We start from the raw sequence: 24046 nt of genomic DNA on the forward strand, positions 1-24046 counted from the left end.
ATGGTGGGAGTCTGTTATAGACCACCCAACCAGAATGAAGAGACAGACAAAATATTCTATAAGCAGCTGGGAGAAGTCTGACAATCACTAGCCCTTGTTCTCATGGGGGACTTCAACTCACCAGATGTCTGCTGGAAATACAACACAGCAGAGAGGAAACAGTCTAGGAGGTTCCTGGAGTGTGTGGAAGATAACTTCCTGACACAGCTGGTGAGGGAGCCAACTAGGGAAGCCACCCCACTGGACCTGTTTGTGAACAGAGAAGGACTTGTGGGTGATGTGATGGTTGGAGGCCATCTTGGGCACAGCGGTCACAAACTGATAGATTTTTTGATTCTTGGGGAAGTAAGGACCGGGGTCAGCAGAACTGCTACCTTGGACTTCCTGAGGGCGGACTTTGGCCTGATTAGGAGACTGATTGACAGAGTCCCTTGGGAGGCAGTCCTGGAAGGTTGGACATTCTTCAAGAAGGAAATCTTAAAGGCACAGGAGCAGGCTGTCCCCATGTGCCAAAAGATGAGCTGGTGGGGAAGAAGACCGGCCCAGCTGAACAGAGAGTTTTGGCTGGAACTTGGGGAAAAAAAGAGAGTTTATGACCCTTGGAAGAAGGGGCAGGCAACTCAGGAGGATTACAAAGATGTTATGAGGTTATACAGGCAGAAAATCAGATGGGCCAAAGCCCAGCTAGAACTTAATCTCGCTACTGCTGTAAAAGACAATAACAAATGTTTCTAAAAATGCATTAGCAACAAAAGGAAGGCTAAGGAGAATCTCCATCTGTTACTGGATGTGGGAAGAAACATAGCAACAAAGGATGAGGAAAAGGCTGAGGTACTTAATGCCTTCTTCACCTCAGGCTTTAATAGTAAGGCCAGTTTTCTTGGGGTACCCAGCCCCCTGAGCTGGAAGACAGGGACAGGGAGCAGAATGAAGCCCCCGTAATCCAAGGGGGAAGGGTTAGTGACCTGCTACGCCACTTAGACACACACAAGTCTATGGGGATGGATGGGATCCACCCAAAGGTACTGAGGGAGCTGGTGGAAGTGCTCACCAAGCCACTTTCCATCATTTACCAGCAGTCCTGGCTTACTGGAGAGGTCCCAGTTGACTGGAAGTTAGTAAGTGTGCCGCTCATCTGCAAGAAGGGCCAGAAGGAGGATCCGGGGAACTACAGGCCTGTCAGTCTGACCTCAGTGCCAGGGAAGGTTATGGAGTAGATCATCTTGAGTGTCATCACACAGCACCTACAAGGCAACCAGATGATCAGGCCCGGTCAGCATGGGTTTATGAAAGGCAGGTCCTGCTTGACTATCCTGATCTCCTTCTGTGACAAGGTGACGGGGTTAGTGGATGAGGGAAAGGCTGTGGATGTTGTTTACCTGGACTTTAGGAAAGCCTTTGACACCATTTCCCACAGCATTCTCCTGGAGAAACTGGCTGCTCACGACTTGGACGGGGCATGGCGTGTTCCCCAGGGCTCAGTATTTGTGCTGGTTCTGTTTAGTATCTTTATCGATGATCTGGACGAGGGGATCAAATGCACCGTCATTAGATTTGCAGTTGGGTGGGAGTGTTGATCTGCTTGAGGGTAGAGACACTCTACAGAGGGATCTGGACAGGCTGGATCAATGGGGCAAGGCCAATTGTATGAGCTTCAACAAGGCTCAGTGCTGGGCCCTGCACCTGGGTCACAACAACCCCACGCAACACTACAGGCTTGGGGCAGAGTGGCTGGAAAGCTGCCTGGCAGAAAAGGACCTGGGGGTGTTGGTTGACAGCCAACTAAATATGAGCCATCAGTGTGCCCAGGTGACCAAGATGGCCAATAGCAGCCTGGCTTGTGTCAGAAATAGTGTGGCCAGCAGGGACAGGGAAGTGTCTGTCCCCCTGTACTCAGCACTGGTGAGGCTGCACCTTGAATATTGTGTTCAGTTTTGGGTCCCTCACTACAAGAAAGACATTGAGGTGCTGGAGCATATCCAAAGAAGAGCAGTGAAGCTGGTGAAGGGTCTAGAGCACTAATTATTTGTCTTAGTAATTATTTCTAAGCAATCTCTGAAAACAACTGGTTATCTACTCTGCAGACACTAACAGGGAATTCAAAGAATTAGCACTTGCTCAGAGGGTGACAGAAAGGAACAGAGCAAGAAGTCAGTTCCTTCCTTGTCTCAGTTTCACCAGATTTTTTTTCCAGTGTAACTCAGTTGATTTTAATTCCACAGTAATGAAATTACTTTTCTACCCATGTCACAGAGCTCAGAGTCCTGCCCCACATACTGTATGAAACCCATGTAACCTATGAGGCCGGCCCTGTTGTTGAAAGCTCAGAGATTTGTATTTCTTCTGTTCACAGCTTTAGCTGTTCTGACCAGCTGTCACAAAAGTGAAGGTGTGTGTTAGCTGTTACTTCATTTTTTTAAAAGAAAGAAATTCCCTATGCTTAAAAACGTTAGTATCTAAGTGGTACAAATTACAAGCCTTGCCATTCACACCTTACTGAGGTAATGAAGTGGAACAGGGGTAAGTTGCCATCTGCTGCTGTTTGGCTGTAGACAGTTTTCTGCAACACTAAGTTAACTGGTCAGCAGCACATCTGTTTTTCCTGTGATCTGTGATGCCTGTAATTGCCCACTGCAAAAATATAAAAGCATTATTTTAAGACAAAAATTGAGAATTTGCAGCAGATTGTCGGAGGCAGTGAAAGTCAGCAGGGCGTCTCTGAGATGGCAGTTTCCAGAGCTTTCTACCTCTGGCTGGTATCTTGGAGGAATTGAGTGTCCACGTTTCAATAAGACATTGTGGTCTCTGCCTGGAGAAAGAAAATCTGTAGTGATTCTACAGGTTCACAAGGAATACGACAGAATCAATATGGCTATGTTTTTGTTTTTCAAATAGGCTAATTAAAGTGCTAACATTTGTCACAGCAGAGTTCAGCTTTAGTAGATCACTAATAGCAGCTCATTATCATAAAACGCTTTCAGAAATTAGTCAGAAGTATTACTAAGATTTAGAAATCTAAACAGTCAGAAGTAATTTTTCATCTGCTTTTAAGACTGTTTTTTTAAGAAAAGCCTCTACTTCATCAATAAGGCATGTTTTCATCCAAAAGGTTCAAAAGCCGTCCTTGCTGCAGATCTGTCAAAAATCCTGTGGTTATAATAGGGAATCCAATTTGATTTGGGACTGGGTTTGGGGGGGTGTTTGCTTTTGCTTGTTTCGCCAGTATGGGTCCTGGGGTATAAAAATGAGAGTTTTAAAGTAGTGGATTCACAGGGTTTTATGAGATTCCCCTGGAGGGGAGGTATTACCTTTCATACTTATGGAGTTTTTGTTCTAAAGATAAGAAATGATCTTTCTTTTTAAAGACAAAATGTATTTCCAAGAATCTCAGGCAATGCCCTGATTTGAGCAGCTAAAGCTGAATCCATCCAGAAAATTCATCCACATTAACAATACAACTTTGCCCTTGTCATCTACATATGTTATGCATCCACCTTTAGCAACAAAAAAGCTGGACAAGAGCTGAGAATGAATGATTCCAGTATGACTGTGTTCTTAAAGAAAACATCATATGATAAATAAAATACTTGGTCTTAGCCACTGCAAAAAGTATCTGTTATATTACACAGCTGTCTGTGACTAACCTACCTCTCTCAGACAAAGATATAGGCAATATTTGTCTTATTCACTATAACAACTGAGAACCAAGTAAGTTTAAAAACAGAAATAACTATAACCATTCCCTTAGATGTGTTTCTTGTAGGAAAGAAACATGGGTAGCATATAGATTTGACTTTTATGTGTATGCATGAGAATTGCTAAGGGAAGTTAAACTGAAGAGATTAAACCATAGTCATTTTTATGTCTGGTTTAGAGCAGTTTTCACAGGATAGGTCCAGCTAAAGTGTAAATTTTGTGTCTCATACTTATAACTGGTGGAAATCACAAGTGACAAATCATTGTCAGTCTGGGAAGCAGTGGATCTGCAAGGAGGCCTTGCTCGGGACACTGGGTTGAATAAGGAGACAAAGCATGTGCTAAATAACAATTGTCTCAGTCAAATAAATCATTTAAGAAGCTAGTAAAACCCTTTAAAAGGCTTTAAATGAAAATGCCAGTGAAAAGACATTTTTTTAAAAAATAGGTTTCTTTTGGCTTTTTAGAACAATAGCATAACTTTGGAAGGAGGTCATCTAATTCAGCCACCCTGCACACCCTCAAAGCAGGGACGGCTTCAAACTTTAAGTAGTGAAGTGCACAGCTAGTTGGTGAAATTTTTAAAAGTACATACATTTTAGGCAATCATTTTTGTCTGCAATTTATTATTACACTGTCTTGTAACGACTCTTTTTGTCTCCATCCTCCTGACTTCAGTAATAAAAAGAAGAATAAAGTGGAAAAGGAAAATCTAAGGCTGTTGTCATTATGGTAACTGTGAAATGTCACTTTTATGATTCTAGCACATATTTTCTATATCATAACCATGTCTAGGTTTTTTTGGTTTTCTCTGACTTTCTCTGTCCCGAGGTTTCCTGGATAACTGAGCTAGTGGTGGTTTCAGCTGTTAAAATGCATAGGCTGCGGGTCCAATTATATTGACTGTCTTGTCACTCCTTGTTTCCCCCACCACATTCATTCTTTCACCTCCAAAAATGAAAAGAAACGAGGTAGAAAAATTAAGCCTCTAACCTTTTGGAAATATAAGCATGCAGCCTGCTAACTGCAGTGAAGTTATTTCAGAACAGAAGGCTGGAATCTCTCAGAAGTTCTTCTTGTGAATAGATTCAGGGAGAGATGAGACCAGTGGCAAAGCCACTGAGAGGGATGTAGCAGACAGTGAGAGAGACCTTAAAAATATGGTGGCAATAGCTACAGGAAATCAGGAGAGGCCGGAAAGGAAACAGATTATGAGAAGGGAGAGATCAGTATGGCCAAAAGCAGCCAGAAGATTAAAGAGGAAAAAATAGAGAAGAAGTTCTGGGATTTGCCCATGAGGAAGACTTGGGTGACATTTAGCAAGAGCAAACTCCTATCAAATGCTGGGTTCACAATTAAAAAGACATAGATCTGGAAAGCAGGAAACGTATCAAGAAGTTACATGAGCAGCTAAAGAGGAAGGGTTGTCTGAACAAGGCTCGTAAAAGCACTGTATATACTTAGGAAGGTAAAAACATGCATGTGTGAGATAGTTGCTAGCCCAGAGTTGGTAGCTGTCTTATTTTCCAGATCTAGTCTCTATGGCTCAGTGAAAGAATAGCTACCAGGACAGGAATTGGATAGGAAACACTAGTTATGGCAGATGCTAAATGACAAGGAAAGAAAAAACTTCTGAGGATCATTTAAAACATGTATGCAGAACATACACTGTATCATATATTTTGCAAATGAGCTTGCATGAATACCACAGCTGAATTTGTGTTTGGCCATGAAAAGGAGAAATAGCACACCTGATTTCCAGCAGACAATGGTAGCGTTAGAAACCATAGAGAGTACATCATCTCATTACAATATAAATCTTTGCCCCCCACCCACTGATGCTCCTTGTTCCAGTAATCATTTCTAGTGAAATTCCAAGGAGAACAACTAATAGAGTCACAGCAGTACACCTGCATTATAACAGGAGGGGACTGTGATTACCAGAGGAGAATTTAAACAACTCAGGATTAAGTGATGCCCTAGCTGTTCTAGTCCACACAAAGACCTCAATGGACTTAGGCAATTCTGGTTTCAAAATCGCCCACCACCCACAGAATTTCTGCAGTTCTCTGTGTAAAATAATGCACTACTGGCTCATGAAAAACAGGAAAATGACTGGTACTGTCCCAATTAGAGGGTCTCACTGTCAGTTTTGCCGTCCACTGATACTCAGAATGACAGGGATATCAACATGACCTCCATCGAACTATCATACTGTGTATCTGGGCAGATTAAGCAGTAATAAGCAACACACTGGCTAGCATGAGGTAGGGTTTGTTCTGCCTGTGCGTTGGAGTATCAGAAAGTTGCATCCGTTCAATCAATACTTGTTTTTTGCAGAATACATTGATGGGGGAAGTTGCAAGGGTCATTTTTATAGATGTAATACGTAGGGGTAGAAGGGTCTATGCTTGCTACTCTCAATGCCCTGTTACCTACAGTTAAAGTTGAACTACTATCGCTGTATATAAATGGATGTTTCCACCTCTTCTCGTGAATGTAAACACTGGCTATCTCAGTAAGCTACAACTAAAATTTCCCATTTTCACCTCTCACCAAAACAGACTCATTGGAATAGAAGATGATGAGTAGACTAATGTACCTGACAACATTCTTAGTACACTTCCCACAAGATGTGGTGAAATTTTTGTGAAAAACAGAAAAATAAAACTATATTGCAGATATTCTTTTGAACTAAAACACTACCACTTCTAATGTGAGATAAAATTGTCATATTTATACTCTTGGCTGATTCTATACTTCAACTTTATCTTTGAGTTCTTGAGTGTATATTCATGGAAAGACCATGACCTAATGCTGATCAACATATATAAAAATTGATTCATGTCTACTGTAACTCTAGGGCAGTTGATGGCCTACGTCCATTTGTGGTGTAACTACAGTGACATCAGTACAGATATTTCCAGGATCAGTCTCGCCTTGTTTCGATACAAAGCCTGGGGAAATGTGGAAGAGTGTTATTAGAGGAATTCATCACTTATCAATGTTTCCTGGCCACACCACAGAAGTTAGCACTTGCACTTTTTAATTTCTTTAGACAATCAGGAAGTTCAGCTACCATGTAAATGTTCTAAAACTCAGAGCTGGAGGGCAAAGAGGTTTGTTTTAGGGGCAGTATGCAGAACTTTATATTTGTTGTAGATAGAGGAGAGTTGTTTGAAAATGCATCAATAATGCAATGAGCAGAACATGGCAATGAGAAGTAGAATTCAGAACAGTAAGACAATACAAGTATACCTTTATTTTCCTTTTAAATTTGATATTGAAATTAATGTACAGCATAATATGTAAATTCTCATCATGTCTAACAAGATATACAGCTGTGTCATGCAAATTTTCCTACCAAGTTCTTATCATGAGTAAGGCAGAACTGGATTTCTGATTGCTCATTTGGTAGCCATGAAAGGCCTTGACAGATTCCACTTCCTTCTGATGCAGTTTTCTGTCAGTACAAAGAAAACTGAAAAAGAAAACAAAAGCCGACTGATCCTTGGCCATGCCTGATAATTTCTCCATACATGTAAGACTTTCCAACTCAATGGCTTTACAGTTTCTACCATGTCAAGAGAAAAGATTTATCAGAATGCTGTCTATACCCTGGCAATTTCTCCCTCCCCAGTAGCCTATCAAGAGCTACTGAAAGACCATGAAGCATTTCTGTACTGAGCTAGGAACAACATATGTATATAGAGGTGCTATGGCTTTCCAAATTCTCCGATCTTTCTGTCAGGCTGTCAGATGAAAGGGGATTTGAAAGCATGCACATTTAAACCCTTTTCAAAACATATTTACTATTATTACTGAACTCTTTGAGCTTTCCTGCCATTCCCACAATTGAACATTGTAATTCCTTAAGCAAAACTGACTGCCTTCAGCAGAGATTTGGACACAAAGACAATCAGAAACTAAAATAATACCAGTGGTTTCTCCAGATCAGCCTCCTCCCAGATGATCAAAGGAAATTATTATGTGGTAAACATAGCAGGCAAGCCACCATGCAAGCAGAGACTATTTGGCAGCTCAGGACTGAACTGTATGTTTATGGTTTAAAACGGAGGTTGACAAAAACCATCTTGGAGCTGGTCTCTACCCATTTTTCTACCCTTTCTTCCTCTACTGTTTCTGTTTATAAAGTTACATGATAGCAATACACATCCTGAATGTGCTTTAGTCTGCCTCCAACATGATGACAACTGAGAGCGCTTCTCTGATTAGCAAACTGGGTCAGGAGGGCACTCACGTGGCTGGTCCGTGCTGAAAGTCATAATCTCATTTTGCAGGACCTATTTCTGAGCTGCTGGTGACTTCATTTTTCCAAGCCCTTATTAGGGCTTTATGTGTATCTTGCAGATTAGAGGCAATTCTCTCTCATAATTGAGCACTTCAAGGAATCTTTGTATCTTCTTATTTATCTGTCAGAACTACATTAGTGATACCTTCAGCTTTATTGTCATCTACATGTATATCTCTTCCAGGTATGTTACTTCTATCATACAGGATTTAAGTTTTCTTTGGTTTAGTTCTGGTTCTCTGCATAGTTGCTCTGTGCCCCCAGCCATGCTCAGCTAGCAGTTCTTCCCAGATCAAAATATCATTCCATTAAACCTTCATGCCTTCCATCCCATCAAAATATTGATGAATTTCCCCATAAAACACCCTGGGAGCTGAATACATGCCAGTTCCACTTGCTGTTTTTACCGGGCTGAAACTTTGAGCTCTGCATGACTTTCAGCCTCAGGTGGCTCATAGTGGTTTGGATTTTCTTATGTCTTCAAGTTCAGAGCACTGACCATCCTCCATAGTATTACTGTGGACTGGTTGATTTTCTTTGCCTGGTGAACTCAAAATGTTTCATGAGGGTTTAATTCTGATTTTTTCTGTAGTAGCCCCCAGAATTTTTTGATTCTGCTCACAGACTCACCTCCTGCTGGGAACACATCTAGCCCTTAAAAATTGCTCTTCAGCTTCAGTTCTGTCACAGACTGTTCTCTAGTTTCACCTTCAGTTTGCATTTTTCACTGTTTGTAGTTGTGTGGTGCCATACTCTTCAAATTGCCTTATAACAGTCCTAGCATTACTTTCCTCTAGAAATAGGGCAACCTTCTAACTGATTTCTTCCATTGCTGGTATCCTGATACAGATGCTTGCAAGCACTGCATGACATGCTATTTAAAACTTCCTGTGAGTTTTCCAAATCTCCAGAGAGTTTTGGCTCCAATGGAGCTTTTAGCTTCTCCATTCTTTCACTCCAGCTCTTCTCTTGTTCCATTTTAGAGACCAGGAGGTGATCAGCAATCATTCAGAGCTTAGCATTCCCACCGGAGTTCTGCTTTATTTGATTGTTTTTGCCAGCTGCTTTGTGCGCAGTCAGAGGGAGCAAAGCAGCAAGGATTCTTGCCATATGCCAGGAAGGAACGTACAACTGCTGGCATGAAGGACGAGGTGACTAAAGTGACTGGGAGCTCTGAAACAAAGCAAGTAGGGAATGGCAGCTCCCAGTGGGTGATGGAGAGTGTAGATGATCAGCCCCTAGCTCTGACACATGCCCTTAAATCAGTAAAGCATGCAGCCCTTGGTGCCTGTTGTTTCATGTACATCAGCTCATTTCTTAGATGAAGAACACATGCTTTGGAGCTCATGCTGTTGTTAATCACAAACGAGCCAGGCATCCAGCTGCTATCATCAGGGCTCTGGGGGGCCCTAATAACCCTGACTGGTCTCACCTGGAGGCTCCCCAACACCCTCTGGCCATTGGCCCAGGAGCCCTGTTTCAGCCCAGCCCAGCACACCCACTTCTTGCCTAGGTTGGGTCACAGGAGTGCCCATCTCTACTCTTGAGTCTGACCTTGTTTCTTGGATGTGTGTTAGAGGTAACAAGTCTCCAGTCCTGCCTCCTAGATGGACCTGGGACCCACAGTGCAGCCTTGTTTCCAGCCCTGTCTCTGGCCTGACCCTCGACATGGCCTATTTCCTCACCATGTCAGAGGTCAGATGGACCCCATTTCAAACCTCCAGCTCTGCTCACCCAGCTTGGGCCCTGTGGGTTGGTACCCCATCAGTGAGGGACTGGTCTGCTCTGGCTCACCTGTCATGGTGTAGCCCTGCTCACACTGCTTCTTAACAGCTACAACCTCTTCTCTCCCCACAAAGAAGAGCAACCTTACACCATGGCAGCTCCTGGTAAAAGACAGACATAAGTTGTACAGGTAAGTTAATGCAAGGAGTTTGATCTCCTGTTATGTGACCTTTACTTACCCTGGATCTATGCAGGGGCCGTAAAATACAAATTTTCAACTGTCCTTTTTCAACAAAAAGAATTATACTTGCCATGTTAGATGACCCAGAGTCAGACTGGCTGGTCTGTACTTTCCCAACCTTATATCAGATGGGGAATATGGACAGAACACGTTCAGCTCAAGCACTTCCCAGCTGACATGTGTTGAGCTGAGACAGAACAAGATTAAAACTAGCAGAGGGTATAGCCAAGGGAATCAGGAAAGCAGGAGAAGTTCTGTGACAACTTTCTCAAATGCAAAACTTCAGTCTGAAGTCCCCAGGGAAAGACTGTCAAATCTCACTCCACAAGCACAGAAAGGAAGGGAAGAAAGCAAGCTGCTGTCCTTAATGTAATAGTATCTGGAGAAGCCATACAACAACTGAGAATAGTTGAGAGGAAAGGCACATAATATGCAACAGGTTTTTCTAAATGTAGTTGGGAATGATGTTGCAGTATACAGACTTCACATATAATAGAGTTCTAAATGAGGCTCCTGCTGGGATGGGTGTTTGCCCAGCAGGGAGAACTCACAAGCAGTTAAACAGCCATGCGAGAAAGGAAGAAAATCACACTTCTCATTTCAAATATTATATCTGAACATTCAGTTACAGAGCTAACAGAAATAACAGCACAGATAGTAGCAGTAGAATCCTGCATTTAAACACATAATTTTCTGCTAATAGGGGTCTACAAGTAAGTTTCCTCTGACATGTAATTAAAGGCAGTCAGCCAGATAGGCTGCTATTCCAGTTAAGAAATTTTACATGAGGTTTACTCCGAAGCCATGTGAAACATTTCAATGAATGCCAAAGGAATTCATAAAATTTTCCAGTATGTTTCTGATGTAGCAATGTATTTGACTCATTACCTATAATATTGTTACATCAAAATAGGACACAGGAATTTCTATCTCATGATAAAACCTGTTAATAATTCTCTAAAGGATTTGTTGATTCAGACCTTCATCATGAGCAACAAAACTTGTGAGGAAGGAGTGATATTGGTAGTTTTTATTTGTGAGCTTTCCCTCTGTGTTTGTTCTCAAATTGAAAAGTATGTGTTATTCAAACTTTTCTGTTTTCTCTCTAAATTAATTCTCATCTGGAAGCAATTTTTAATTCAGAGTTTCTAAAATACACATTTACATTTCTGTGAGTGATTTTGTTTAAAAACAGAATTATAAAGAGTTCTGTCCTTGAGCAAAAACAGTGAAAAGGTTTCTGTACTTCTATCTGTGTTGAAAAAGTAAAAAAACCCCACAAAACCAAAACTGAAACAAAATACAAAACTAACAAACAAACAAAAAAAGCCAACAAAAAAACCCCACTAAAACACCCTGTGAATTACTTTTCCTGATGTCTACAGATATTAAAATAACCGTCATCTATTAATACTGGGTTTGTGTTTTATAGTTTTTCCCCTACAGGGAAATAACTGGAAGATAAAGCAGTATAACTGTTGTACTAACTGAATGCATCAGTTATGAAACTTAAACCCAAGTTTTCATGGCTTTCCTTGTCACTTCCTATGTCAAGTTTGCTATAGGATCTACTGGGTGCTCATAACAAAACAGGAAAACTAAACTGACTTTTATTCATTAAAAGTTACTGTGAAATGGCATTAGCGTATTGCATGGTTTCTCCCCCTCCTTCTTGTCTTTGTAAAGATTCCCATCCTAATGCTTTGGATGTAGATACAACAATTTTGGTATATAAAGCTATTTTTATACATGTCTACGTGGCATTAGATCTTTAATAGCAGTTACTGAAATCTGTGTTTCTTCTTACTGAGGTTTTTCTAAGTTGTAGTCCACAGAAGCAATCTGTGCAAAAGGCACAAGCCTCTTAAAATGTAACACGACATTATTCCACCCCCATGTAAAGGTTGAGGGCTAGTTTCATTCCATGGGAACTTGGTGAGGAGCTTGACACAGGCTCCTCTGAGGAGCTAGTTAAAACTTTATTTTTTATGTGGTGGCACAAATTAAAAATCAAACTTTTTTGTTGTTTTGTGAAACTGAGTGAAGTGTTAAAACTACATTTTGTATTACACTGGGTGCCTGAAGAGACAGCAGATAAGCACTGGGCTAATAGTGGTGAAACTGAAAAATTTTTTATGATGGCTTCGTTATTCTCCTATCTGCCATGGATATAAACAGAAAGAGAATGCAAGAGTTGGGGCAGGGGACGTGGAAATAAAAATTCCCATTTATTCTTCATCGGAGTTCAAGGCAAGAATCCTCTACTACTTGTTCACTTCTTCAAGTTTCCTAAGTAGAGTTCAAGTGATTTTTTGGGGTTTTTGTAGGCAAAATTCCCCTTGAGACCGAGGTTTCTACCAGCTCTAGAATATCTCCCAGATGAAGTTTTAACAGAAGGCCAAAAGCAGGGAACAAAGGGGCCTTCTCTGAATTGGGCTGACCTTGTTTCAATGTTTTTCTCAGATATTAAATAGCCACATAAATTACTGGTAAAAAGCAGCTTAATATTTATTTTTGTTTTTGCGTGCAACCATCCTAGTCATGGTATCTGCATAATCTCTAATTATAGACCTCTCTTACACAGATAAGAGGAAAAACTCAGCATGTTCTCCTCACTCTTCACTGACAATTGTGTAGAGTTGGAGTCAGGAGAGTGCTTAATCCCAAGTCTTACAGCACCACCTGCTGTTCACTGCTGTGGTTGTCTACCTTTTAAATATCTGTACAGGAACTAGTTAAAAATATGTAAACAAAAAAAAATAAATTCTCCTTGGGAAAGATGGCAAAAGTCCATACCCAAGTCCATACTTGTATGAACAGGAGCCTGCATTATTGAGAGGCTGGAGCGCAGAAAGTATTACACTTGCAATAACCCAGGGTTTTATTCCCTTGGCCAGTCTGCCAGCCATGGCTTTGGGAAACATAAAGCACTGTGTAAACAGAAATTCTTCTCCCTGAGCTGAAGGAACAGTAGCACCTGCTCAGCTCTCTGCCTCTGCGCTATTGCGAGGTAAATTCAGTCTGGGGTCTTTCTGTCCATAAAGAAGAAGTATTCAGTGAGATAAGTGTGAGCCTAAGTAGAAATCTTGAGATGGGTTCTACTTGCTGCGGCTGACTGTCCTGATGACCTGGACAAAAATCTTTGTTTGTCTTAATTCCCTTCTCTGTAAAATGTAAACTAGGCAGTGCCTAATCAATGTTTTCACTGGGTTAGGACTTGGAAGATCTGCAGTTCCTTGTTCTGTCATTCACCAGCTGGTTAATTCTGGGCACTATCTGGTTCCCCAGTTTCCCTGCCTGTAAGACATGGCCAACAGTTCCTAGTTTGCTAAGAATAATGCAGCCATGTATTAGTCCTTTGCTAACTCTCTGGAAGACATGAGAGTATATGTCAAAAAGACTGAGATCCTCAGGTAGTCAGGTTCTGGAGAAATCTACCTGCCTTTGATAGAAGAATCTATAGAGTTGGACACATTTCAGCTTTGTCACTGCAGAGAGCCCTTCCTATAACCGGGATACATGAAAGGCCTCAGACTCCATTATGCTCAGTGGCAGTCAAGGACAATAGACCCACGAGATGGGTGAGAAAGATCTGACTTAGTGAACACAGTTATATGTCACTATAGAGTTTCTGTGAAAAATGTTAAATGCAATGGTTCTTATAATGAGTTCATGTATGTACTCCAGTGAATTTTCTGTTTTTAAAAGATAAATGCAGGCTAGATTTAAAGAAACAAATGTTATTTTTCTGCTTACATAGGTTTTCTTTGCACCATGTTACATGGATAGTTCTATTCCATTAGCTTTCATTTCTTCATGGCATATCGATGAGACCTTCCCATTAGTATCCCCTGCTCAGTGTTTTATATAAAGAAGTTTTGTATTTTCTGCTGCTGTTATGCCACTAACTAGTGGTTAAACTACAAACTGAAATATTCTTGCTGGATCCTGCAAGTTAGTATCAAAAAGCCTTAATGTTTTCAGTCTGTAGGTGCTACCTGATGTCAGCACTCTATAGTCAATGCTCTTGAACACTAAATATTTTATACAGAACCAAAGTGATTATGTGATCCATTTCCTTATGATGTCAGCAGTCTCACTATTAACTGCAGAAAAGGCTGCTGGAAGGGTCTTTATGTAACACAGAAACTGTGAGGTCACTGTCAATGTACCGTATACTTTCATGCCATGACCGCGATGAAGGTCGGGTAAATTGCGGCAGAGCAATATGCTGCATTACCAATTTGAGGAGGTGAGACCAAGACACAGTTGACCTAAGCAACCAAACATCAGGCCTCTGTGGGGTATTAGTACAAAGAAAAGAAAACAATGATGGAATCAAGCATCTTCGTTATCTTGGCAATCTTCTGTATTTCTGAAGCAGTGTTCTGCTTCCCTAAACACTGAAGGAGTCAAACAAGACTATTTCTGTAGTCACAGCTTCTTTAGTCAAAAGGAATTCACCTGAAAAGCTTCCTCACATGGTTTTTTCTTAGGGCCAGCTTACCACATCCTATTGCTGGGTTGTTTTGGGTTTTTTTTCCTGATCCTTTAAATTCTCACATTAATACTGCAGTCACAACCACCCAAATACAGTTATGCATATTTTTTCTTGAGTCTCTAAGTCTTGTACAGCACATTTGCATTGTCAAAGCTTAGCTCTCTATCATTGTCCCGAGTCCTCATTTCTTGATTATCATTAGTGCACTTGCATTATGTTGTTACAACACAGTGCTGTCATTGCTTCAGATCTGTTGAAGAGGTGGGAAAAAAGGAAAACTTTTTTTTTTTAAATTATCTTATGGCCACTATATTGGGTCTCAGCTCAGACACTATATATTGTGCCCCTTGAGCAATGTGGGTTCAGGCCATTCTCCCCTGCATGGCTGATGGGCCAGGGATAGCCTCCTGAGGCCTGTGCCCTCAGCAGTGCAAAGCTGCAGAGTTGGAGGTCCCTCTAGGCTACACAGATGAGCCTCATTTAGATCCTGTGGAGTGGTAGAACTCCTGCCATTTTGGTGACCTGCAACCAGAGGGCAGCCATTGCCTCAATATTAATCCAAGTCCATTTTGGTGGGATTTAACCCTTCATTTCTTGCAGCTTTAGAGGCTCCTGTGTCCATGGCCCTATTACTATTTTGTCAGTCATTAAGATGATCTTTGTTTCCTAAATGAGAGCAGAAGACTTTTGATTCTCTCCTTCCATCTGTGCACATAAGAGGACACAAAAGAGGCATGATTCTCCTCCTCCACAAAATCATTCTCTACAGAGAATCACTCTTCAGTCATTTCCCCACTCTTAATACAGCACTTGCCTTTAGACAGTTCGGCACCTGATCCCCAGCAGTACAGGATGCAATTTCATATTCCACACAGCTCTCTTCCGCTCTGCATGCACATACGTAGCATACACACACAGCTCACTGATGTTTTCACATCAGGAGTCTTCTCTCCTTTCAGCAGTAATGAGTCCAGCCAAATTCCCCGATACAAATAACACAAGGTACTCCTTTCCCCTTCACGAATTTCACCTAGTGTGTTGTTGCTTTGAACTTGAATAAACCAGTAGGAAAAACAGAGCCCTACACCACCATACTTAAAACAGGCGTGTCCTTTTGCACCTAAAGCAACCGAACTTTATTAGGAAGCTGTCAGATATAGACAGACAGATTCAGGAGATTACAGCCGCATAGGTCAGCGGGAGAGAGCAGCAGCAATAAAGAAGACAGATGATCCGCGGTACTCCCGATTGTTGCAACTGTGGCACAAGTGCTTCTACTGTATCCGGAGAGAGTAATGTCTTTGTCCTGGAGGTATTGACTGAATGTGGAGTTACACCACCCTAGACAATGCACTGTGGGGCATAAGTGGGGACAAACGTGCTCCCTAAAGTCTCTCTAACATACAGTGCTTCCTTATCCTTTGTGGTGCAGCAAGAATCTTTTTGCTGCTATAACCCTACATGTAAAAAAAAGTGTTATAGCCAACATTATGCAGTCACTTACTGCTAAGATTGACCTCTTTCATGCTCAGTTAGAACATTTTTGCTATCCCAAGAGTTCTGAGACACACACACTGAAATCAAAGACTATTGCAGGAAACTTTGCCTTTAATAATGATCTTCCTTCCTTTTTTCTGCTCTCCTAACATGAGAGAAGTGACATTTTTCCTTAATAAGAAGGATTGGAAGGGCTGAACCAAACCAGTCCCCAGCACCATAGCATGCTGCTGCTGCTGCTGTTTCAGTGGAAGCTTTGTCTCATTGACAGCTGCTGTCACTAGCATCAATAATTTAAAGTCACAGACACTGTGAAGTTGTAAATAATTTAAAAAATATAATTCATGTCCGTTGTTATTGCTGCAGCTCAGTCAGGATTCAAACTTTTTTATACTTGTATTTATACTAAGGAGCATACACAGTAGCCAGCCTGCAGCAGCTCCTTCAAAACAGCTCTTATTATTTTTATTGAGTTAACATTTCAATATTATGTTCTTGAGAGCTCTGGCATACTGTAGCACATTGGAACAGCAGATTCTGAAATTCTTTCTGTTAAAAGGTTCCCTAGAAGAATGGGAGCATCATTAAGTCATAGAAAACCCTTAAATAAATAATAATTTGACAAAAAAACAGATTTCTCGCTGCTTGCCAGAGTGTTATACAAAAATATATTGAGTCAAAGTATGATTGAGATGTCCTGCACCTAAAAATTGTTCCTCTAAGAAACATTACAACAAACCAAAACTAAAAAAAAAAAAAAAAAAAAAAAAAAAAAAGAAACTCTTATTCTAAAGTTACCTGGGACTTAAAAGAGCTCTACAGGATTTTCTCCCTCTTCATAGATTAAAAAATAATGCTGGTTGCAAAGAAACCTTGTAAAGTTTTCCATAAGGAAAACTTTCTGATGAGGACCCTTTCCAATAACTTCAGGTTTCTTTCCTGATATGAAGCATTCACAAATCAGATGCTAATTAGTTATCGGAGTTTAAAAGCTATGGGTCTAGGTAAGTCTCCCAAGTGACAGGTGCCTCTGAGCCACAGACATTCCAGTATTATTGAGATATATTGAGGGACTACTTCTTGTTTTGTAAAAGGAAACATCAAGAATCAGTGCAGCTGTTGCTCATGAGAATATTCCTGTCACCAATGTAATTTACATGCATTCATATTTTTTGCGTATATGGGTAAGGTTGCTTTACTGAGTAAGGCTGTTGAACTCAGTTACTGATGGGTTGTTTTTTCTGATGAAGAGCATGGAAGTCTTCTGATATGGGCCTCTTATAGGGCTCAGGAAAGGTTTTTCTTGTTTACTTTTTTTTGTTTATTGTTTTCATTTTCCTTTGATAAAAGGAAGAAAAAGTTGTGAATTTTTCTAAATGTTGATGCTGTTGCTTTAATAGGCTATCGGGGGTGGGGGGAAAGGGGGGAACTTTGTCTTTGGCAGGAAGTCTTTGTTGCCTCTCTTTTCAGTTGCAACAGTAAGTTTCAGAGCCTGCAAAAGAAAAAGTGGCTTGTGTGCTGACTAAATTTAAAAAAGGTAAACTAAAATAGCTGCATGGGGACAAGAAATCCCTAGATACAGAAAGGAAGAAAAAAAAAAAAATCTAGGTTTCTAAAGATTTAGTCTTTATTTTCTATAAACTTTTTCCAAACTCTCTTCATTCCACTTGTTTTCCCAGCCACCTATGTAGAAAGCTTTCCCTTTTCACCAGTAACACCTCAATCCTAAAGAAGGTTTGCCGTAGAGGCTACCTAGTGGGATCAGATTAGATGATGGGGGATGGTTTTATTCATCTCGATATAATTTATTGGGTTTGTTAATTTTTTTTTAAACAATCCGTGTTCTTGGATGCTTTTACTGCAATTTAATCCATTGCATGGCCTACTCTAACTAGGCTGTTGTAACTCATGCAGAATTCAGCTATATTTTTAAGTACAGAAACATCCAATAACATTCACATGATCCAAACTTCCAGCTTATTTTTTTATGCGTTTAGACTTCCCTGAAGTAACTGGAAATCTTCCTAGTTATTTCATTGTATGGGATGAGGTTTTTTTGTTTGGTTTATGTGAGCAAACGCAGGTTTATCTCTGAGCTAATAGTCTTGACCGCTTTTAGAGTTAATGGAGGAAAAAGGACACTTCTAGGCAACAATTAGCTGTGTCAAAAATTCTGCCTTTAAATTGTCTATTTCTACCCAATAGCTATAAGGGAAGCCAATTAGTCAGATGTGTAAATATCTGTACAGAGGAAACATAAAGTTCTGTGAAGTGAGTCATACTGTGTCCCTGTCATTCTGAAAGACGCAGCGATCTTCCAAGGGACAGACCAAAAAACATGCTTTACATGCAGCCTTCAAACATAGACAGAGCACAGTACGATTTCTAGTGTCACTCACACTTCTAGTTTAGCTGGAGTGACACTTTGCGTAACAAAGTCAAACACACTTCTACAGCAGATGGACAGGCAGGACCCCTTCATTCAGCCAGTACTAGTCTGATTAGTATGAAAAATAAAGCTCTCTACAAATCTCAGACTTCTGTATATCAGAATAATTAGACAACTTTGTGGGTACAGCCAGAACTGACCCCAGATCTTTAAAACTTATGCTAGTATGCTTTCCATTGGGAACTGCGGGTAGTGTCCTCATGTCTTGCCCTTTTAGAATTAAAAGAGCTGATTCTGAGCACCTCTTACTCCCTTTGTCTTGAACAGCAATTCAAGCATGGCGCCAGTTGCAAGATACAAAATAAGTTTCAGGCACCACTTTCTTATCAGACTACCCACCAGCAGGCTGAAATAAGAGACCACAAGGCAATACTCCCCCCAGCTTCTTCTAATAGCACATAATGTCTGGCAGACATACGCTAGTATCTGAGAGTGGGGTGTCTTAGAAAACGGACAAAACTATCGTCATCTAGCACATGTCACTCTGTGTGTAACAGCTGACTAAGAGTTAACAGTCTGGAGTAAATGCAGGGTGGAGTGTTTCACTGTGTAATGTGATCAGCAATGAGATTGTTATAGAGCATGAACTTCAAAGCTTCATTTAGAAGCTTATTAAATATTTGGATCAGAACAGAAATATCCAGGTATTGAAAATGGATTTGAAAAGCTACTGGAAACACCCATTAGTGCTCCCAAATGCAGCCTGTAGCTCCTTATAGCTATGGAAATCCTAAATCCTTTATTCCAGGTAGTAGGGGTAAATAATAATGTTGAGCTGAAGAAGCCATACAGCTCCAAGAACAACTGAGTGTGATCTCCAGTTGCATCCTAAAATTCTTGCACAAGATTGTATCATTATCTGGAAATACATGACTAAATTAATACATAGATCCACATGTCACAGAAATGTCAAGGTCTAGGGTCCTCAATATATATTTGATGAGTCATTCTTATTCAGAATCACTAAAGCCTGGTTTCATGCTGCAATAATTAGAAATCCTTAGGTTAGATCTTTCTATAAATGAACATCTACAACAATAAGCATGGAAACCTTTTCCTGAGTTATCTAGTAAACTGGAAGAGGGGTTCATGGTTCTAACCAAGGATTCTATTTTTACCACCTTGGGTCCTACATCATAAATCAGATATTTTTCGAATGACATCAAAGAATTTCTCCTCACCTTTGAGAAGAAAAGAAGGCTCAAGACAGAAAGTTACCAATCCTAATTAATCAGATGGCTAAATCATCTTTAAATTGTAATCCTTCTTGCACTGCACATTTATGTAGAGGATATAGAATTTTCTTTTTCTAGTCCCATTTTTCAGGTAGTTATTAAAGGGAAAGCTTTAAACTGACGTTCCCAAAACTGTTCCTAAATGTTCAGTCTTTTACATGTTTTACAGATGTCCAAGGCTCCAACACCTCTGTCCTTGAACTGGAATTCCCACTGAAACTTCCACTGGAGAAAATTATGCTCTTTCTACAAACTGTAGTAGCTGAGCACTGGCCAAGCAGAATAGCTGTTGTACTCTGTTTACAAAGTTGTTTGCATAGCGATGTTAGATTAAATAACATTTATGTAAGCAGTCTATTAACGTTATCAGATCCTACTATATCTTATTGTTAACGTGAAACTGGCCTAGTTGTACCCCATGTGACTTTGTATATTTACCTGGGATGTCATGGTAGGAGTTCATTGTTAGCTTCCACTGCAGCTGGAGAGAACTTGACAGCTTGGGTAGACCAGTGTTCTCCTGGCGATGCTTGAACATCCCATCGATTATACAGTGTGACAAGGTTTTTAATTTAGGTGTTCAGGAAAGGGCTTGAAGTTAGCCTGGGTAAATTTAAGCTTTGGTGTCCTTAACTGCGTAGTAGACAACAAAGTATGAGAATTGGTACTTGGTACTACTAGGTTCCTTAGATGTTTCCCTAGTATTCACTGCAGCTTCATCCTGTGGTCTACATTTACAGCCCATCACTCTACTCCCTCAGTGGCAGAGGAACGTGTTGCTCTTTCAACCTTTTCCATCACTTCTCTGAGTCTTATCTGAGTTAGAGTGATGTTAACAAGAAGCAAGAATGAGAGGGAGAACAGACAAAGAGTGGGATCAAGACAGGCAAGTTCAGATTTGGAGGCCTCAGGATAAGACTTTTGGGAGAAATGTTTGTTAGCTGAGAAACCTGAGAATTTCACCTTTGGAGGTAGAGAATGTGCAATGAAATCCTTTATATTATATGCTTGTCTATACACTAGAGTAGTTTCTACACTTCCAAAGCTTCAGTAACAGTGCTTACTTACCAAGAGCACTGCTTTTCAAAAAGTTATTTCATGTAAGTAGACTAATATTCATCTATTTCATCCATATTCTGACTATGACACCTACAGGCCAGAGAAGACCTGTGCAAAAGAGTGAAGATTATTTTTAGGAGAAAAAAAAATTTCTTGCCCACTCCATCACAAGAAAAGATATTTATGATACGCCATATATGACTCATGTTACTGAGCTAACAACAGTACTGAATTCACATGCTTTTTTTTCTTTTAATTGAAAGCGGAGCAAACAACTGCTTTCCTAAATCTCTCCAAGGATATCTTTAACAGCGTAGCTGTAGATTAGTGAGAAAGAACTTTACAAAAGGATTGTGTAATTCCTGAAAAGTCTATTCACTCTGAATAGCTACATTGTTCCATATAAGAACGCACAGATATTAAAATATAGTGCTTTTCACCAATGGCTATTGAAAAATTACTGCCTGAAGAGAATTGTGACAGTTTTTATCTTCCTCAAATTGAAAGAGGTCAGGAAAAAAGGAGTGCTTGCAACAGGGCAAGGGATGCTGTAATTTCTGTTTGTCACTGGGTCCCACGAAAACAATGAATTTGAGTAGCCTTGGGCTGGTGAGACATAGTGACCAACCCAGCTGTGATTACAGCTTCTGTAGTGACTCTACGAAATGAAAACTTGTTCAGGAGAACTTGAACACATGGGGAGGAAGGAAAGGTGTCAATACAGAATCGAGAAATAGAAAAGGCATGGCAAAATTTTTATCTGCTGAAGGCCAGATACATCTTTCCAGAAATGTCACCAGTCTTCTTTTCCTGTGAGCTCCTTAAACATGTCACATTACTGGGGTGTACTTTGATAATACAGTACATGTAAAAGCTAGAATAGAAAAGATCGAATTAATACCAACCCCTATCTGCTTTTCAGCTCTTAATAATGTACAGTATAGACATACAGAATCACAGAATCATCTAGGTTGGAAAAGACCTTGAAGATCCTCCAGTCCAACCATTAACCTCACACTGACCGTTCTCAACTCCACCAGATCCCTCAGCGCTGGGTCAACCCGACTCTGAAACCCCTCCAGGGATGGGGACTACCCCCCTGCCCTGGGCAGCCCATTCCAATGCCCAACAACCCCTTCTGGAAAGAAATATACCACAGTCTTAATCAGCCATCAGAGCTGCTGTCCATAGTTCAGATACACCAACACTTTTGCTCTTCTTGCGTGTGGCAAAATATCTGGTGTCTGTTTTCGGGGTTTCCAAATCTTCCAATCTTTGCTTGCTTTGCCCCCCGTTTCTTCCTTTCATAGAATGGTTTCTGATTCTTCCTAGGTACCCCTGAGTACTTCCCAAAGGGAAGAACCATATCCTGGGTGAGAAAATAGGAAGTTTACATTAACCTACTCTGTGAAAGAAGTGGAGAGTCCAGACAAAGCTCTATTTATTTTAGTGAAAGACTTCTAACCATGATTGCCATTAATATTGCCATTACCAACATTCTTGAATATCTTTCACTACCAACTCCATCTACCATCTCCTATGGTCACTCTGCATTTAATTCAGTTTACCAGAAAACAGTTTTCCTCCCATAGTCTATACCAAGCAATTGGTACCACTACCTCCTATTCTTCAGTGTTAAAGTTTTAACGAAGTGCTGTGATGTAACTAATTCTTGTTTGCATTGTCTCTTTTTGGTTCCAAACTCAATTTATTTTAGTTTTCTTTCAGCATCATGTCTCAAGAGTTACTGATTCACAGTTGAAGAAAAATAATTCAGCTTCATAACAGAAATAGAAGGACTTCTGGAGTTAGTATTCTTGCCTCCTGGGTTTATCTAAGGCTATTCTTTGTTTTTATTTTCACTATATATATTTATGGATGTGTATTAGTTATAATTTCATTTGACTTTACATGAAGTGCATATCTAATTATTAGTTGAATTTTGCAAGATTAACAGACCCAGGAGTTTTTCATGCCAGTTTCTACATCTGTACATGGAAGGATTATCAGGGTATCTCATAGCAAGATGTCCTTTTGACGGAAATTTGTCAGAAGTTTTTCTGGTATCTACTGTGGGAAAAATCTTCCTTGAAGATGTGTGACCTAACTCCTGTTCATAAAGCTTCAGCTGTTAAAGACTGAAAAGACTATTCCATTATCTGAAATGATGAAGGATTTCTCATGGGTTCCAAAATCTTTGTGTGCCTTTCCTATTCCAGGAGGGGATAAGGGGGTGCAAGATCAATATTGCCCAGACAAACATTACCATAGATGTCAGTGTCCCTCCCTGGAAATCAGGGGCCAAGGTTTCTTTCTCATACAAGAAGCCAACTTGTAACATTGATCTCTGCAACACTCAACAGTGAGGACTGAACCTCAGCCCAGTGGATCTAACCCAAACCAGTCTACTATTCTGAGGAGGAGGGATTCAAAGGGTTAGGCAGACATTGCTTCTTATACTGCTCCTGTATTACACTTATAATACAATGTTAGGCACTCTGGGTTCTCTGCATAAATGTCTCAAGCAATGAGATTTTAATGGCTTGTTTAGAAGAAAGGAAGTCTTGCTACTAAAAAAGTTCTTTAGAAAGTGACTGACTTTTTTCCTAACTCTAAATCCCCAAATTCAAGACTAGGAACACAGCAAGACACACATTTTGGTTGAAGATCTTATCCCTAGAAGCAAAATCCAGATCAGTTCAGGCTTTTCTCAAACTATTATTTGTAACATAATCTGCTTTCTTTACCCTTAGCAATCACTTGTCTTCTGTGATGTTTAATATTGCTCAATTTCTTCTTTCACTTATAGAGCATCTTCATCATACAGACACTCAAATCTGAGATTAAAAAAAAAATTTCCTAAGAAATACTATGACAAATAAAGACCATCTGGTAGGCATAAACATAAATGAGATGCAAACCAAAAATCTCAATAAACACTGAATCACCATCAATCTAGTATACATGCAAAGTCCCAAAACAACAGAATTATTTTGCAGTGAGTAATGTCTTGCCAGTTGGGTACTATGCACAGTCTGATTAATTTTCACAGTCTAATGAGTTCCCCCCACCAAAAAAAGCCAGTCCAAATTTATTTTGCAGTATCAGTCTTAAATTTCATTCATTCATTTACTCTAAAGTACATTTGTTGTGATTTTTATCTATGGCTCTGTACTGGGTAACATGTTTCATATACATACACAAATTCTCATTATTTTAGCTTCAGAATGTGTAAAGTTCCTTGCTTTCTGTTACAGAGGGGGAAAATGTATACAGCAGGAAGACAGCGACATGGTTAAGGTCAGGCCACTACTTCTGATCCAGCAAAGAA

The sequence above is a fragment of the Strix uralensis genome, chromosome 1 (genome assembly GCF_047716275.1).
Source record: "Strix uralensis isolate ZFMK-TIS-50842 chromosome 1, bStrUra1, whole genome shotgun sequence".
Lineage (NCBI taxonomy): Eukaryota > Metazoa > Chordata > Aves > Strigiformes > Strigidae > Strix > Strix uralensis.